Below are 18,026 nucleotides of genomic sequence, written 5' to 3'. Positions count from 1 at the left end.
CACCCCCCAACCCCTTCCTTCAGCTCCTTGTGGCAGCTCCCACCTTCCCAGCCTAACATTTCCCAGCCACTGCAGTGCCCTGCAGGCTTCCACCACCCCAAGTCTTCACAAGCTTAACTCTCCATGTCCCTCATTACCCTACATCCCTAACTGCTCCTCCAGACAAGGTGTTCCCAGCAACAACACCATGCCTGCTTCCAGGGAAGAAGAATATCTGGGTATTAGGGTTTAATCCTCTCTGCTTGCCCTCTCCTGCTCACCACAGGCAGGCAATGGAGACAGAAAGCAGGACCCTTTCCAGCACCAAGCCTGCCCACCCGAGAGCCTGTGGGCTGGAGTGATGCTCTCCATGAAAAAAAGGGATGCCTTTCCTGCAAGGAATACATGACAGCAAGTAAATCTTCCAGAGCTGCCAAAAGCAACCTGTTATAAATGACCCTCTAAGTTATGAGATATGGACTCTCCACAGTACAGTTAATAAATAACACCTCACAATCCTTCTAGGTATGGAAGTGTATGTTGGGTGACAGCTCTGCTTGCTGAAGAGGGGCACAGTTAAAAATGGAATGTCAGGAAAATTACACTTTTTAATTACAAAGGAGATAGGGGTTCTTTTAAATATAAGGAGCTTGCTGCAACCTCCCAAATCCAGAAGTGAAAAGCCTTTCCTAGGACAAAAAGCTGAATGCATGGAGCAAAATCCATCATTTTATAAGAGAAAAAAGATCTGTAAAGCCAACCAGAGTTTTATCCGAGCACTGTAACCAGCTATTCACAAAGCAGAGGTCAGGATGAAAAGAGTGTGCATGTGAGAGGGCATTTATAATCCAGTTTGCTGTTACATCCTAAGGGCCCAAGATCAGGATTGGGTTGTGTCAAGCACTGTACAGGCACTCTCCAAGAAACCAGCCCAGAGTGAGGAACAAGCACTGCCACTGTAACAGGGGAGAGCGACACTGGCACAGAAAAGGGATACCTGAAGCAGTGAAGCTCTGATGGTTTCCTTTTTTCCCTTCTTTTCCAGGAAACCATCCAGTTTCCCTCCAGATTACACCCCCTTCCACAAACTGCTTCACATAAGGGGGCAGTGCCCCCAACAAACACAGCAAAGGCCATCTTGCTGCCAGCATCTCATCGCTCCCAGTCTGTTTTCTCGGACGTGTCTCTTCCACTTTATTTCCTGCTACGGCTTAAGCCTGACGCCTTTCCCTCCCCGCTTCCATCCCAGAGACCCGTCTGACAGCACAGAGCGGGTACCAGAGGGCTGAAGAATTTGCAATCCGGATGAAAATTAAAGTTGCATTTCTCGGTGCGTGCAGCGCTCCAGCCAGGGATACCCAGATCCCCGGGAGCGAATCCGAGCGAATCCCTCCGCATGTCGGGGATGGGGACACGGCCAGCGCCGGGGACAAACCCGCGGTCCCGCAGCCCGGCTCGGTCCCCGCACACCGAGGGCACGGCCGAGGGTACCCCGAGGTCCGCGGGGATCCCCGGCCCCGGGGCAGCTCCGGCACCATTGCCCCCGGCCCCGCTCCGCATCCCCGGCCCCGCTCCCCATCCCCGGCCCCGCTCCCCATCTCCAGCCCCGCTCCGCATCCCCGGCCCCGCTCCCCATCCCCGGCCCCTCTCCCCATCCCCGGCCCCTCTCCCCATCCCCGGCCCCGCTCCCCATCCCCGGCCCGCACTCTCGCTCTCCCCGTGCCCACCTGTCCTCCCTCGCCCGCCGCTCCTCGGGCTCTCCCGAGCGGTTCCTCTTCTTTCCTCCCCAGCTCCCCCCGTGCCAGGCGAGGAGCGGGGCCCGCTGCCGGCAGCACCGCCGGGCCCGGCTCCCCCCGCGCCGGGGCTGGAATCCGCCTCCTCCGACACAAACTTTCCCTTCGCGTGCGGGGAAGTTCAGGGCCGGGGCGGGGCGGGACGGGCTCCCTGTCCCTTGTCCCCTGTCCCCTGTCCCTGCCTCCGCCCCCGCCCACAGGAACAGGGGCGGACCTCGGGGTACCCCGCGGCGCGGCTCACCTGAGGACGCGGGGAGCGCGCAGCTCTGCCCGGCGCGCCGCGCTCTCCTCTCCTGCCTCCTCTCCTTCCTCCTCCTCTGCCTCCTCTCCTGCCTCCTCTCCTGCCGCCGTCCCCGATCCGCGCCCCCGGCTCCGCTCCGCCCCGCCCGCCCCTTTCCTTTCCCCGGCCGCTCCCGGGCGCTCGGGGCGGTCACTGCGGGCGCGGGGCCGGGGCGGCGGGCGCGGGGCCGGGGCGGGCTCCGCTCTGTCCCTCCGAGCTGACGGGCCGGGCCGGCGGAGGCGGGTGCCAGGCGGGTGCGCGGGGCCACGGCTCCCTCTCCTGGCCGGAGCCGTCCCGTCTGCCCGAGCTGCCGGGGCCGGGGGGTGTCCGGAGCCCTTGGAGCCTCCCAGAGCCCTTGGAGCCGGCCCAGAGCCTTTGGAGACTCTCTGGACACTTTTTGGGTGGAGCGGGCTGGCACCCACAGCCCTGCCGCTGCCGCAGCCCCTGAGCGCTGAGGATCACCCGCCCCTGAGAAAGGAAAGTTTCCAGTTCTCTCCGCGGTGCTGGGATTCCTTCCCGGTAATCTCCTCCCAGGTCTCCCTGGACATTCTGATGCCACCTCGTTCCAGAGAAGTGGCACCGATTTTGCTCTGTCACTGGCACAGATACAGCCTTGATGGGGCTGAAATTGTTGATGGATGAGGAGTGGGCACCTGAAACTGCAAGGGCAGTGTCAGGGAGTCTGAGGAGTGGAATAAAAATCTGCAGAGATTTGGGCCAACACCTGCTCCTGGAGAATTTGGCCAGCGATCTCAAGTGCAGCCCCTAGTGTGGGAGTGCCCTTGCCCAGGAGAGCTCATTGTCCTCTCAGGTTGGCCTGGAGTCTCTTCCATCCTGGCAGTGAGTAACCTGCCCTTATTGGTACTTTTATCACATCTTGGCGGGCTGACAGCAGGGTGAAATGGCTGGACACAAAGCCTGTAGTGCTAAGGAAACTCCTGTCTGCTCAGCTCAAAGTGCTGCAGCACTTCTTAGCACTGTTGGCTACAACACCTGGACTGAGGCCAACACCTCAGTTGTTATCCTCAGAAGGTGATTCCAGGATATCTGGGAGACCAAATTTCACCCCATCCCATGGAGCTCCTCTGCAGCAAATGGGTCCTGGGCAGCAGGGTCTGGCCAAGGCATCCTGGGCATTGATAGCCCCCATCTCCCCATCCCTCTGCAAGGCACCACTGCACACAAGGCTGTGTGACAGGGGCTCCCTGCCCTCAGCAGCCCCACCAGCTCTCCAAGGTGGGCACACATAAAGCTCCCCCCACCCTGAGGAAGAGGAGCTGCAGCCTGGCTGTGCCACTGGCTGGGAAGGAGCTGTGGTGGGAAGCCAGTGCTGTTCCTGCAGCTCCAGCAGGAGAACTTCTCCTCCTGTACCTCTCTCTCCTTCCCTTCCCAGGCTTCTGGCACAGCAAAATTAGGCAGAAAGTTTCTTATCTCAGCAGCTTTTGTGTCCTGGTGGTGAATGTCCTTGAAAATCTGCCTACTTGGCTTGTGCTTAGAATCAGCTCTACTCAAGCCATCTCTAACCCAATTCCATCCAAATATTAAAGCAACTTGTTAAGGCAGAGCTCTGTGAAGACTAATTTGCTCCACTCTAAGGGTAGATTAGTGTGGGTTTTGTTCCATACGACCTGCAGTGCTCCAGGACCCAATCTTGTCTGGAGCTACTTTAGGTGTCTGTTTAACTTGGCTGCAATACTGAATATAGACAAAACTGGAATAGCAAGGCACATTTTATGAGCTGTATTTTCCAACATACTTACTGAGAAATATGTGCTTAAAATGGTCTGTTGAAATACGACAGTCCACTTTTCTCATAGAAGACGAAAATAACAAAAGGGTTGCATATTTTAGTCATGATACTTAATGCAGCTGTGGGAGTATCTCAGCTGTCTGGTGATTGTTACAAGAATTAATAATAATAATAATGATGATTCCTTGTTCTATGTAATACCTGCCATCCTTAGATACAAATCTGGGACAGGACATGTCGTTATTCTTGTTTGGGAGGATCCAGGCACTGTTGCAATACTGGTAATGCAGGTTAATAGTCACTGACACACACCCCCTGGGAAATTCATACTGTTCCAAACTCCAAGCCTGCCACTGCAAATTAGGGTCTTCAGGCCAGGGTCATTCATTTTCTCTGATCTTGATCAAAAGCCAGAATTCAACTTTAGACTTCACTGAAAGGCTCATAAAATAAGATTCAAGACCAAATTTCCAGAGGCTGGTTAAAAGCTACATCTGATAGCAAAGCCCCAAACCACACCTTATTGTGTTTTCACAGGAAAGATTTCAAACCCTTTTGTTTGTGTATTAAAAAAATCAAAAGTTTCCTACTGTAAAATAAGGGTAATACTTCTCACTTGGGCTCAGTGTTGTCATAATGATATTTTTGTGTTGCTATTTTTTCTCCCATCCTCTCTCCACACTTGCACATGCTATTTCTGTGCAGGTTAAAATGCAACACAGTTACACCCTAGCGTGAATTACACTACGTTTGGAAGAGCAATTCAGTAAATAGAAAACATTTTCAAGCTCAAAAAGGCAGAATTGTTCCACAATTTTTGGACAGGGAGCAAAGAGTAGCATTACTAAGTGAAACCACGGGGGGGACTTAAATAGCAGAAGAATGTGTTGGTGTTGAGCCAGGACACTGGAGTTCTGGCATTGCAACTGCTGTGAAAATATTCCACAGACCTCCAGTAACAAGTGGCCAAAGGCTTTGTTTTGCTGCTGTTCTAGTCCCGTTAGGCAATTTAAAGTTACAAGCACAGGAGGATCCTGGATCACAGAGCCCAGTTCCCTGCTGTGCCAGGAATAATGATGTTTATGGTCCTTTCCATGAAAGGACCATGCTATGACTTGAAACAATTTTGTGGTTTTGCCTGTTACCCTTCTGTGAGATTCTCCCAGGCTGTCCATGTCCCTGCTGGTCAGGAGCCTTTCCCCAGCTGTTCTGGCACCAGCACTGGCTCTCATTTCAGTAGCTGTTTTGCTCACTTCTCCTTACTCAGGTGTTTTTATGGAGATGGTTCTTGTCCCCCCTTCTCGCTGAGCTACACAAGACTGGCTTTTCAATCTTCCTTCCTAAATGACTCTCAGCTCACCTCAGACCTCTTCCCTCCATCTGCTGTAGTTCCAATTAATCTCAAAGTTCATATGGATTACCAAAAGTGGTTAGAGTATTAAATGGGAGGAGGTCTCACTGATGCTTCATACACTGACATTAAAGTCCCTATTTCTCACTGAAATATCTCACCTGGCAATCCCAGGATTGCACTTATCTCTCTGCAAATAAGCTGTAGTGGTGACCTCATATTTCTCCTCCATTTTTGCTTGCAATACTAAGTTCCCAGCCTCAATCTGTTACTATTCCCTTGTCAGTTCCCAATTCCCTTGTTTTTGTCCCAACTCTCAGTCTGCACAGTTTTCTGATTTGTTTGTTCTTAGCCAGCATTTCTGATACTGGGAGATCAAGGTGGTTTCATAACCTCTAAAAGACATGTTCTTGCTTGTTACTCACACCCACCTAACCCATTTTTCCTCCTTCCTAGTTCAAGAAATAAGCCCTAGACTACATATAATTATAGTCTGTGTAGTTATAAATGAACGTGCCTTCTGTGTTTGACACCTGCCTTTTAACTGGCATTGAGAGGAGCACGCCTGATAACCCAAGATACAGGACACAGAGAAAATGGGAGAATGACAGATATTTCTGACATAGCAGCACATGGACCTCCCATCTGCTTCTGTCAAGGGAGCTGATGTTACCCACACATGGAGCTGAACATTTTCTGCTGAGACCATTTTGCAGTGAGGAACCTGTGCCTGGCTGAGCAGGCAGGGGTGGCTTTCAGACAGGTATGAGCTGCTTGTTCACCGAAGTGCAGGAGGAGTCACAGCTGTGTGTGTCAGGTGACCCTGACTGACAGAGGTTGTGTGTTCTCTGCTGTATTGACTATGTCCAAACCAGATCTTGGATCTCACTGCCCAGTGAGACATTTTGTGTGAGCCTCTGTAAGAGCCCTGCACAATGGGGAGGGATTGGAAGCACAGCTTTGTTATGAGTTTGTCTGTGTTTATTCCTGAGGATGTAGCAAATAGCTTTTGTCCATGTTAATGTGCTAAATATCGTTAGTGTCTCTTCCCCTGTGTTACCACGGTGGTAGGGCTGCTAATGCAAATGGTTCTTAAATGGAAACTTGACCTTATATGACTTGCATCCAAGTCCATTTAAATCTCTGTCACACATGTTTTGATACACCCTAAGGCCAGAGATATTTCCAGTCCTATGAATCTGTGTTTCATACAAACTAAAGCATTTCAAAGCAGTTATGGAGAGGAATATCTTCTCATCCTGGTGAAGGCTTTGGCTTTTGGCAGGTGTCTGACCCAAAAGTACACACACACTGGACACCCTTTGTATTTAGGATGCCTGAACATCCTTTTGCACAGTGCATTCAAACACACCAAATTTGTATAAATTGCCTGACTGTGGAGGTTGCAGGAGCACTTAAACTGTGTTGGCATTTCTGTTGGGCAAGACCAGCATCTGTCTCAGTCAGTCTTTGAAGAAAGCCTCTAGCCTGGCCATTAATTAGGCTGCAGTTTACCTCGCTTGCTCAGTGATGCCAGTGAGAAGTGGCAAGCTGTCAGCAGATTAATAAAGCTTGATAGGCTGAATACTGCCTTGGCATCAAGGCAATTCCCTACTGATGGGTGTTTCTACAGGGAGTGGTCTCTGGAGATGATATCAAACTCCTGGCTTCTCTGGCTGATGGTTTGCTGACACCATTGCAGAAGGGAAAAGGCACTGAATTAACACACTGTCTTTCCTGGGTAAATGGAGCCAATTAAAAGACCTTTTAAAAAGCGATAAAAGGCTTGATACAGTGTATTTTTATCTTACCTATTTGTAAGGGTTCCCCCTGTCTTGACATAAGTTTATACAGGTGTTTTGATGCTTCAATAATTTTTCAACAGTCATTTTTTCTGAACAAAATCCAGCTTCTCTGGATAACTGTCTGATAACAAACTGCAATGGTTATGGAAAAAAGAGAGCATCTAGTGTGGTAAATGAAAAAAATTCATTAGCATATTCCAAAATCTTATTATTATAGTCAATAACAGTTTATTTTCCCCTAAAAATGCAAGATCATTCTGCAGAATGACTTTTAAAATCTTTGATTTCACTTCAGCAGTGATGAAGCAACATTAACCTTTAGTCCCTGAGTTTATCTGTGCATATGTTAAGGATTTCTTAAGGAAAACAATTCTTTTGTGTCGCTCATAAAAAGATTCACAAGCAACAGAAGATTTTAGGAGCAAACTCGAGAAACTGCAGAAAACCTTACACAATCTCTGGAAAGGGCAGCGGCAGGTTAGCAAGACCTTGATGTAGGGAGAAGTTGTTACTTGGCAAAATGGGGAATTCCCCTGTAACAGGCTGGCATGTTTTAACCAAAGGGCAGGACCCTCTGCTCCTGTTAATCAGCACTGCTAATGGAGATGTAGCAGTTCACACTGGTGGAGGTTTTTGGCAATGCTGATTGCTCTGGTTAGGCAAAATACCCATCTGCACAGAGAGTGATTTCTGGCATCCTTGCAGCTCTTTTCCCAGGTCAGTGTATTTCCAGGCGTTTGAAAGTTCCTTTCTCTTAATAGCTGCTATCCATCCTTATAGAAATGAGGGTAACAGGTGAAGCGGAATGGCCAGTTTTGCTCTACCTCTATTGACCTCACTGGATTCACATTAGAGAGGATTTTGGAGTAATTAATTTGCATTTGCACAATTACTGGGAATTCCTGCTGTAATTCCTCCCACCCTGACTGCTATTGATTCCCAGGTGCCAGATCAGCGCAATGCAGCCCTGTGCCACTGCAAAGGTGCAAAAAATACAAAATACTGTTAGCCTCCCAGGTTAAAACATGCCTGGACAAAGGTTTTTGAAGGAATGGGTTAGCCACAGGAATATTGCATTAGTTTTGTGGATGGTGTTCAGAGAACAGCTGTAAAGGCAAGCAGAGGAAGTATTCGATTTATATGGAGAATGACGAAAGGCTGCTGCTTGCATGTGTGGGTAAAAAGCTCCAGCTCTCACAGGAATGTGGGCATCTTGAGGAAAACACTTGGGTTTGGGCAGTTAATTACTGCAATGCAACTTGACAAAAAAAGACTGAATTAAGTCAATGGAAATTGGATGGATATACAGGCAGCCTTACTCCGCAAGACAGGCTTATGGAAACTTCTCTTTTTTGGAAGCAGATCTCCCACCTGCCTCTTCCTTATGAAACGAGAGATCTTAAAGATCACTGAAGAGGAGGGAATCAAGAGCAACGCATTTGTTAGCAAGTCATAAATTTGCAGGGAGAAAGCGCGGGGAGCAGAAAAAGAATGAACTCGAATTTCACAAGGGCGAGAGGCGCCCTCGAGCCCCGGCAGTTGCTCGGCTGATGGCACAGAGCCATCAGCTGGGAGATGCAAAGTCGCAGAGCAGCATCTGACAATGGAGTTCACAAGTCGTTAACCAGCAATGTAAAGATGTTCTCGACAAGGCTGCAAGTGAAACGACCTCCTCAGGTTTAATACTTACTCTTCATAATATGCCGGAGACATTTCTGAAGAGAGCAATTGGCCAAAAGGAAACGAACAATAAACCCCATGATGGAAGTCAATGCTCCTGAGAACTTTTAATTTTTTTTTTTTTTTTTTTTTTTGGTTAACATTCTCTGTATTACCATTTCTCTGTGTGTAGCATGGATGAAAGATCCTGAGTGAGCTGGAGTCCTCTGCCCATCCTGAGAAGGCTGAACTTAGAGGACATTCTGAATCAAGGTTGTTCATCCTGATAAACATAAAATCTTCATCTGATCTGAAACAAAAGGTGTCCTTTCATGTTTGAGCCACTCAACTTTTTTTTAAACCACTTAAAATACTTCAGATTTGCATTTTTTTCTTTAAGATTTTGACTTCTATTTCAAGCACATTAAAATTCTCCCCTCCACTCCTTTTTAGTCAAAACTCTTCACTGAATTCTTCTTCAGTTTATAAATAGTTTTGGTCCTTCTAAACCATCATTTTTATGACTTTCATATTTCTGGAAAAAAAGGCGCTGCTATTATTAGTCATCCACAGTCTTCAAGACATTACCCAAAGTATTGTCAAACAACTTCTGTTCCACTGTTACTGGGAGGACACCCTATTAAATGGATGGGGGTTTTTCTTTGGCCAGTCACTTCAGAGGCATTTCTCAACCCACAGTTGTGAAGTCAGCTAGCAAACTGAGGTTGAAAAATACCCCTGGAGGAACTTTCCAGTTCTTACGTTCTCATATGGCTGTGTGCCCCTAGTAGCCTTTTGACTGAGCCCAAGCCACCATGTTGAGGTTCACCAAGAATTACACCTGTCCATTGGGTAGGAAATATGTGTGAGATCCCACCTTAATGGACAAGTGCACTGGATTGGGCTGAATTAAGTCAGGAAAACATTGTGTACCTGGTGCTACCATATAACACTGGAAATTTAGTGTTTCAGATATGAACACAGGTTCGTGGGGAGGGAGCTGTTTATAAATAAACTGTGAGTCCCCATCGCTTTCCAGATATATCCGTGGGTAACGTCTGGTTGGTTCTTTCCTTTAGCTGCACTTTTCTGCTCTTGCCACACCGGAGATATAATTACAGCCTGTGTTACCTGTACTTAAGTCAGGTTCAAAGTACAATTTTTAGCACATCCAACGAAATGAAAGTTCTCCTTTGCAAAGGGTGATAGGAGAAAAGGTAATAAGAAAACAAATGTTACCTAACAAACCAGGTAAATAACTTCAAATCTTGTGAGGAAAAATATGGGGGTACAACTCCTCCCTTCTCCATAAACACTCTGCTCTGCTGGTGAAAAGATATTTCCTTATGCTTTTTATCTGGTGAAATCACCGACCCCATCCTTCTCAGGCATGGAATTTTTCTGCTCACACATGCTGTCAGTTGTTCTGTGGGGTTATTTCTCATGCAAGCCAAAATAGTTCCTGATTTAAAGTGTTCCTCAACCTGACTGTTCACATGATAAATGACATAATGGAGTCGCATTCGTTAGCACCACAAGCAAACTCCAAAATAGAAGCAGACAATTACTAAACAAACATTCTGTAATTATCTTTTCTTTCCTGACCAGCTGAACGATGAAGAAAGCAGCAATGTGTAGAGCTCATGATTAGAGCTGGTCATTTAGATGAGAAAAAATATTGGGCTCTGGTGTATTTCATCAATCAGAACATGGAGGGAGCTGGTTTCAGCCGATGGGACCAATATTGTGGTAGATGTTGATCATTTTCCAAATGTTGCCTCCCACTGACTTCCCTTTTTATATTTTTAATCTGTCTCACTTCATGCAGCTGTCTCTGGCTTATTTTCTTCTGTCTCACATTAATAATTAACTCCATTGCTTTTGGTACGCCCTTGACCTTCAGCCACTTCCAACACCTTGATATAAATCTTTGGACATATTGCATTATATATTCCATTATACATGTTTGAATACTACATGGAGGGGTTCACATGTAGGCCTGTCCTCATAAGAACTGCAAGAGTATTTTACAGACCTTTTTTACTACTTCTTCAGTGCTCATTAGTCCATTATCTGGCAACATAACAGTCTTATTCTGAGGCACACCACTATTTCAATTACAGAATGATCATAATTAGACTCTCTGCTCATTAGGACTTCATTGCTTCATCTACACATGGGAACCTGTATAAATCTTAATTAAAATAAGAAGAATTGCTTGTTGTTTAAACATGAGTTTAACCTTAAATAGGAGTTTGCAAATTAAGGAAAAGTTTAAGTGCTCTTGTACATATATGGAAGGTAACATTTACTGGTGACTTGCCCAAACAAAATAGTTTTCCAGATGTTCAAGGCAAAACAACTGTGGGATTATTTGTTGGGGGTTCAGGGAAGCCTCAGGGCAGTTCCTGCCTGATGCACTGTTGGGTCCCTTCCACCCACCTGGTAAAGCCACACCTGGCCTGGCAGTAGAGGGGCAGATAGAGGGACCACTTTCTTTCAGATTAAATATTAGGAAGAAATTCTTTACTGTGAGAGTGGTGAGAATCTGGCACAGGTTGCCCAGAGAAGTTTTGGAAGCCCCATACCTGGAAGTGTTCAAGGCCAGGTTGGATGGGGCTCAGAGTAACCTGCTCCTGTGAAGGGTGTCCCTGCCCATGGCAGAGGTGTTAGAACTGTGTGATCTTTAAGGTCTCTTCCAACTCAAACCATTCTATGATTCTTAATATGCCATTCTGTTAAACATTTAATTTGTTGAATGAAGAACCAGTTTCTTTCCATGTGAAGCAAAAATTGTCACTGGGGAATATCTTGAAGGAGAGAGTCTGAAGTGTAATAATTATTTGTTCAAAATATTCATCATGTATTTACAAAGAATGAGGCACAACTGCAATGCAGGCTGATGTTTTGCCATTCCCAAAAGTATTTATGACAGATATTATCATTAGTTAACTCCTGATAAGCCCTAACATGGGAGTGTTTGGCACCGTGAAGTTTTGTGGCTCTGTGGAACTGGGTTTCTGAAAAACCATGGCTCAAATCCTCTCTGGGGTTTGTTCTATACAGCAAAAAACCAAGCTGAGGGGATTACTAGAGACTTGCCTAAAGCAGAGCACGGACACCCAGTAGCAGAGCTTGTGAATCCCACTGGCCTCCTGCATGCCTGCCTGCAGAAGAGGGAGCTGTTCAATTCCCCAGGGAGCAGCTCTCCAATTTTCCTCTCCTGCTGTAGCCAGGTGTGCTTGTACCTCTGGAAGAAGCTAAATAAGTCTTTTGCATTTCTGTTACATATCCAAAGGGCTTGTGCTTTTGTTATTGCTGGTAGCATCTGTCATCTCCTCCTGAAACAACTCTCCAGGTGTGCAGTAGATAAAATTTGGTGGTACTTTGGATCAAATCAACTACTGCTGGTTTCTGTAACAAAATAAGGAACATCCTAGCCCTGCCTTCAACAAAGAAAGGAGGTTTAATTTGTGAAGCAATAATTCACAAACCATCTGTTGTCCTCTTTCTATTAACCTTAAGATTAGCCAAGAGAAATGTGAAGATCAGTCCTTTTCCCCTCCAAGTAGTGTCCAGGGCTTCAATTGATAAAATGCTTCCAGATAAAGACAGCTCTATCTTATGGGGTTTTTTATAACAGGGAGTGGATTAAAGATCCAAACAGAGCTACTTCATCACCATGGCCTAATGACATTCAGTAAATACAAGTGCTTTGAACCACTTAGATTCCAGAAGCAGGAGGGGCAAGGATTGATTAAACCTTCAGTGTTCAAGATCAGAAATAAAGTCAAGGGGATGCTGCAAAAAGCCAGGAAAAAGCAAGAAATACTGATTGAAAGTCCCATCAAGTGTTAAGGGAGCATCTCATCCTCCCAATGTCCACGGAAAACATATATATATTTTTAATAACTTTTTGGTTTTTTTAATCAGCCAGTATCACCAAACTCCTGGTGGTAGACACTATTCTAATCTTCTCAATTTTTATATGCTCAGCAGATTATGCTATATCAGATCAAATATTATTGCTCAAGGATTCATGGCTTGTGGTTTAAAGATGCAACCTGAAATGGAAGAGCTGGGGCAGAAGTGGGACTGCCTGTGCCCACCAGGGCTGGTGGTGAGAGCAGGGAGTGGCAGGGACAAGCAGAGCTGCTGGCTCAGGGCTCACCTGCCCACTTGTCAGACACACGAGTTTCCCTGGGAGGACTGGGAACCTTTTGGCTTTGGTAATGAACCAGAAAAGTGGAAATATTGTTCTAAACACCCTTAAAATTAAATATGTGGAGTTCTTCCCTTTTTTTTCTGGTGAGTACTTGCCCCTGTTTCATGCTAGTGCAATAAACACTCAGTTTTTTAGAAATATCATACAAGGGTTGAATTGCTCAGGTCTTGAGAACATTGTTATAAAATCAAAGCTTATGAAATTACGAATATAAAAATCCAAGAGCTTTTTTATTTCCTTACTTTTTTAAAATATCTCTTCTGCTGTTTGTTTAGACAAAATTATTGAGTATGGCTCACATTAATTTGTTGGGGTTTTTCCAAAAAGTATTGTCTTGGTAAGAACAGAAAATTCTGTCTCTCTGTGCAGTCTATCTCTGCATACAAATGATTGTTTTTAGCTGTGATTTTCTAACTCCCAAGGGAATTAATGAGTAAAGAAGAGCTCTCCATAATGCATGCATGTACGTGTATATGTCTGTATATACAGTTTATAGTGCTTATTTATTATTTATGTCACAGGAGCTTATTCAAACCCTTGCTCTATCTTTTTTTTTTTCTTTGAAAATATTCATCTAGAAAAATTACTGACCTATGTCTCTGCCTTGTCCCTCTCAGTGCCAACTCAGGTCCCTTTTTGTGATCCCACAGTGGGCCCAGTGCAGTGACCCAGCCTGTGCCCGGCCTGGGCTGGGAGCTGAAGGGCCTGATTCATTTTTAGGGTTCCAGCTGCTGGTTCATCTGAGCCCTCCTGTGTGACACCAGGTGTCCCCTGCAGGGATGGCAGTGGGGAGAGGGGCTCTGGACACCATGGGGTGCAGTCCATGGCCCCATGGAGCAGAGCCTCCCCGCACCCTGTGGCCCTGGGGAAAGCCTCCACCACCCCCCAGGGAGCTTGGACCTGAGACTGCAGCATCCTGCTGGCAATGTCAGTCTTCTGAGGCAGAAAGAAACAGCAGGCTCTTTTGATTAAAAATAGGTCAAGATTTAATTGAAATGAAGGAACATTTTTGGTAGTGCAGAAATTTGAACCAGTGTTGAACCTTTTTTTTTTTTTTTTTTTTTTTTTTTTTTTTTTTTTTTTTTTTTTTTTCCATTTGATGCTCATTATTTGAAGGATGTGCAAAATTTCTGGACTTCTGCAGTTGGTGGTGAGCTGGGTGTGTAATAAAGCTCTTCCCTCACTGCCGTCTCCCCCAAAATAATTCCTGAAGATTTATTCATCATTTCACACATCACTAAGTAAACATCCCCCTTCCCATCACTGGCCTGATGGAGACTTAGTACATTACTGTGTAAAGCAGAATGATCATGATCTGAAATGCAATACACAGGCAATCTCAGTATCCTTGAGGTATCTCTGCCAGGAGCATGGAAAGCAGTTCAATTTCAAGAGTAATGAGACTAATTTGCAAGTCTCTTCTACTGAGCCTTTTGTGATTTTGCTGTTCTCTCCTACAGTTACAAGTCTTGACTAACAAACAGTGATATTATATATAATACAGAACATTTCCATGTCTCACTGAGCAGTGTGGCTGGAGAGGGTAGACCTCAGCTGGAGTTTTGTAATATTTTCCAATTAGATGACCAGACATTAGTGTTCATAATTCCTGTTTGGTGGAGGTTTGCAATCATGGCTCCTTGGCAACTGAAGTAACGTTAAATTAAACTGATAAATGATGCTCTAAAAAAAAAAAAATAAAATAAAAAATAAAAAAAAAGAACTTAATCAGAGTGAATAATTTGTGATTGCCTTTTAGGAAAGGTTTACAGGATGTGTTGAGCATTTTCCATCTGCCAAGTGCAGTTCTTCATCAACTGGGTACACAAGACTTACAAAACTGTTTTCTGAAGTGTAGAGTAGATCTACTCATCCCTCTGAGCTGATGAGGAAAGACCTGCCCCTTTATGAAAGTTGGGGTTTTTTACCCTGCCTGCAGTCCTGGGAAGTCCTGGCCAGGCTGGGAGATGTCAAAGCTGACACTTGAGGCACAGATCAGCCCTCAGGGCTGGGACATGGGGAGATGGTGTCACAGCCCTGATGCTGTGGACAAACTCACTCCAGCACAGTTTATACCATGCCGGGCCACTTCCTCTCATGCAGTAAATACTGAACTTAGAAACAAAATAAAGCACAACCTCCACACCCCAAACTCTCTTTTATCATTTCTCCTCTGTCTTTTCTTCTTGGTTTAACTAAAACCACAGTTTTAATCCAGCTTATGAAAGACTCTGAGACTAAGCCTATTCATTTTTTGGTGATGATGGAGCAGAACCTGCTCCATCCACTCAGAGGGACAGGCAGCATGTCCTGCCTCCTATAAGCTGCTCCTCCATGCAGGTTTTCATGCTGAGAAATCAGACAAACATCTGGGGGCTGGTGGCAGTAGGGGTGGGGTTTGGGGTGCATCTCATGCACAGAGAGGTGATGCTGTGCCCACAATCCCAAGCCCACCCTGGGAGCCTCCCTTTAGGAACCTGGAGAAAAGGATCAATGCTCAGGCTGAGGCAGGGCTGTGGGCACTTTTTCTTGACTGAGCTCCCCCATCATTTCTGTCTTTCCTCTGGACTATCCTGACATGTGCCACTGGCCTGCCAGGACTTCCAGCTCCTTCACAGTGAAGTCACTAGTGAAAAGCTGCTTGATTTATACCCTCCAGCTCCCTTTTCTTTTGCAGTGATTGATGTCGATTGCTGGCAATCCTTCTGACATGTGCACTCAATCAGTTTGTGACAGGAAGATGGGTCAATGGGCGAGCTCTGAATAAACAGTAAGAGCTCAAAACTGGAAATAGGGATTGCTTTGCTGAGCACAATTCTGGTGTCCTGGCTCCCACTACAGCCAGAGGAAAGTAAGAGAGTAATTATGAGTTATGTTTCTTCTGCACCTCTGTTAGTGTGAATCTAGTTTAGGCATCATAACAGAAAAGCTTTCCAAAAAATATTGTTCTGCAAATTTTCCATTGCAATGTCCAATTTTTTTCCTGAATTATATTTGGCTCTTGTCCTAAATAATTTCCAGCAGCCTTGGATTCCACAGGGCTTTTATACACTCGCTGTAAAATCTTTTAATGAGCTTTAAAAGGTTGAATTAAAGGATTTGACACCCATGAACTACCTTCCAGTTGGATGACAGCACCTTCCAGCTTCACTCCCTTCTGTTGTTGTTATCAAGCAAATTCTTGCCCAGAGAATATTTCCAATTTGCCTTGATAATGGCAATGATTCTCAAAGTATCTTCTTTGATAAAGACTGAACAATCTCAGGCTGGCCTCCATCACATCAACAAATTACTGTCATGGGATTGCACAGTCTTGAGGTGTGTCCCGATCCTTTCCCCTGAAGCCATCAGAGATGGATCAGACATCTCCAGGTTAGTTATTTCATCTCCAGGTGAAGTAGTCCATCCTTAGGTAACAAACAGCTCACTTGCTCCTGGCAGTCTCCTCTTGCCTCTCATGGCAGTCCTCTGTGATCCCTCCCTGCTATCAGAATCACATTTTTCAGTGTTTGCACAGAATAATATATACCCATGGAATCTGTGCAGCCCAAAACTTCTTTCCATTTTGAAAACATGGCCTTTCTAGCATTATGTGCCCAACAGTCTGCAAAACACCAGACTATGGGCCCTCAGAGGAGTACAGGAAGCCCAGCTAAGCCACTGATTTTAGTGGAGTGGAACTGTTTTAATGCAATGCTCCTACTGTTCTATTATTTTTTAGAAAATGACATAAAAATATTCCTAGACATCTTGTGAACACCAAGAAACAGGTGTTTTGTCATGGAGCACATAAGAGCTTGTTGTTTCCTCTCACTTTTAATGTCACCACCCACGAATTCTGTTCATAATGTTTTGGATAGACCACTGTGTTTCCCTTGCTCCATGCTGTCCTCAAGCTCTTCAGGCAGACAGCAGCTCTGTCTAAACTGAATGTGTTGCTGGCACTTATCTTCCATCAAGGAAGATGATTTTCCATAGCGTAATTCCAGATTTATTGAATCAAGTCTTAAACCTCAAGAAGTAAAGTGGGCTGTATTTTATACAGAAAATGGTTTTCTCTGCCAGATGAAATCTTGGGGCAGAGTGTCTCATTTTAAATAGCTGCTTGGACATTTCTCTATCTCGGGATTAATGGTGATGGGGTAATTTAGATTCTGTAGCAACCTGAGATAGCTGGATTTACAGAGTTATCAGTCCAGCCACTTACAGGCATCTTTGCTTTAATTGAGTTTAGTGCTGTGAAAAAGATGAACTTGATGAAGGAAAGCCTTTTCAACCTGCCTTGAGAATAAAAGCCCAGCTGAGGCAGGACCAGCACACTGTGCCTTCATTGCCCATGCAGTACCCACAGGTGGGATGGCAGAGCAATGCTGTCTGTGGTGCTGTCACAGCCTGTGCAGAGCAGGAGGAATGTTTGCTGCCTTGTGGTGTCCCAGAGTATGAGCTGAAGCAGAGCAAAGAGTGCTTCTAGACCTGGCAACTCTGTATTTGAAGTGCATTAGTTTGCATCACCTAATCTCCTAAAGGAACAGTGTGGTTTGGATATATGACGGATGAACTGATGTCTATCCATCTGATTCCTCTGGCTCCATAAGCCATCAGCCATTTTTAGCCTGATTTGAATCATCTCAAACCAACTCAAACCTAATCATGACTTCCTACAAGTTAAAAAAAAATAGTTTGACAGATAGAAAAGATAGAAAAGAGAGAACTGTTAATCCTCCCCTGAGGAGGAGGAGGACACATCATATGCAACAACACTGGGACAATATGAATCTGGAACTGTCAGACTGAGACCTCAAGTGGGAAAAGACCATCTCCCTAACCAGGACCAGCTTCTCAGCTTTACCCAGTGCATCAGAAATGCCAATCTCCTGCTGTCTCACTCAAAGCCTGGCCACCCTCTCGTTTTTCTCACTGTGTTGGCAGGAGATTTGTGAGTACATCACCATGTGCCATTTCAAGCTTCATTTGAATAAGCGTCCCATATAATAGACTTTTATAGCTCTCTTCTGTGAATTCTAAATTAACACAACTAATTAAAATGTTCCAAAGTTTTATGTAAATAACTAATTAGCATTTGAGAAGGAATAGTAAATTCACAGATGGTCGTGCTCCACTCGAGGCCCACTGTGCACCAGTGCTGGGCCCTTGGTGGAACATCCTGCCTGGCAGGACTGGACT

At 45.5% G+C, this 18,026-nt stretch overlaps 1 protein-coding gene across 2 annotated transcripts in view; it reads right to left on the bottom strand.

The window, feature by feature from the left end:
• IL1RAP (interleukin 1 receptor accessory protein) overlaps positions 1-2,157 on the bottom strand; it is a gene marked incomplete at its 3' end in the record, with an annotated part of 48,915 nt that extends 46,758 nt beyond the window's left edge. For both annotated transcript variants that reach the window (XM_083869049.1, XM_083869050.1), the window contains exon 1: positions 2,014-2,157. The remainder of the gene's footprint in view (positions 1-2,013) is intronic.
• Positions 2,158-18,026: the final 15,869 nt, after the last annotated feature.

The sequence above is a fragment of the Zosterops lateralis genome, assembly GCF_965231275.1.
Source record: "Zosterops lateralis genome assembly, chromosome: 10".
In the NCBI taxonomy this organism is placed as follows: domain Eukaryota; kingdom Metazoa; phylum Chordata; class Aves; order Passeriformes; family Zosteropidae; genus Zosterops; species Zosterops lateralis.
This window is presented reverse-complemented; position numbering and strand designations above follow the sequence as displayed.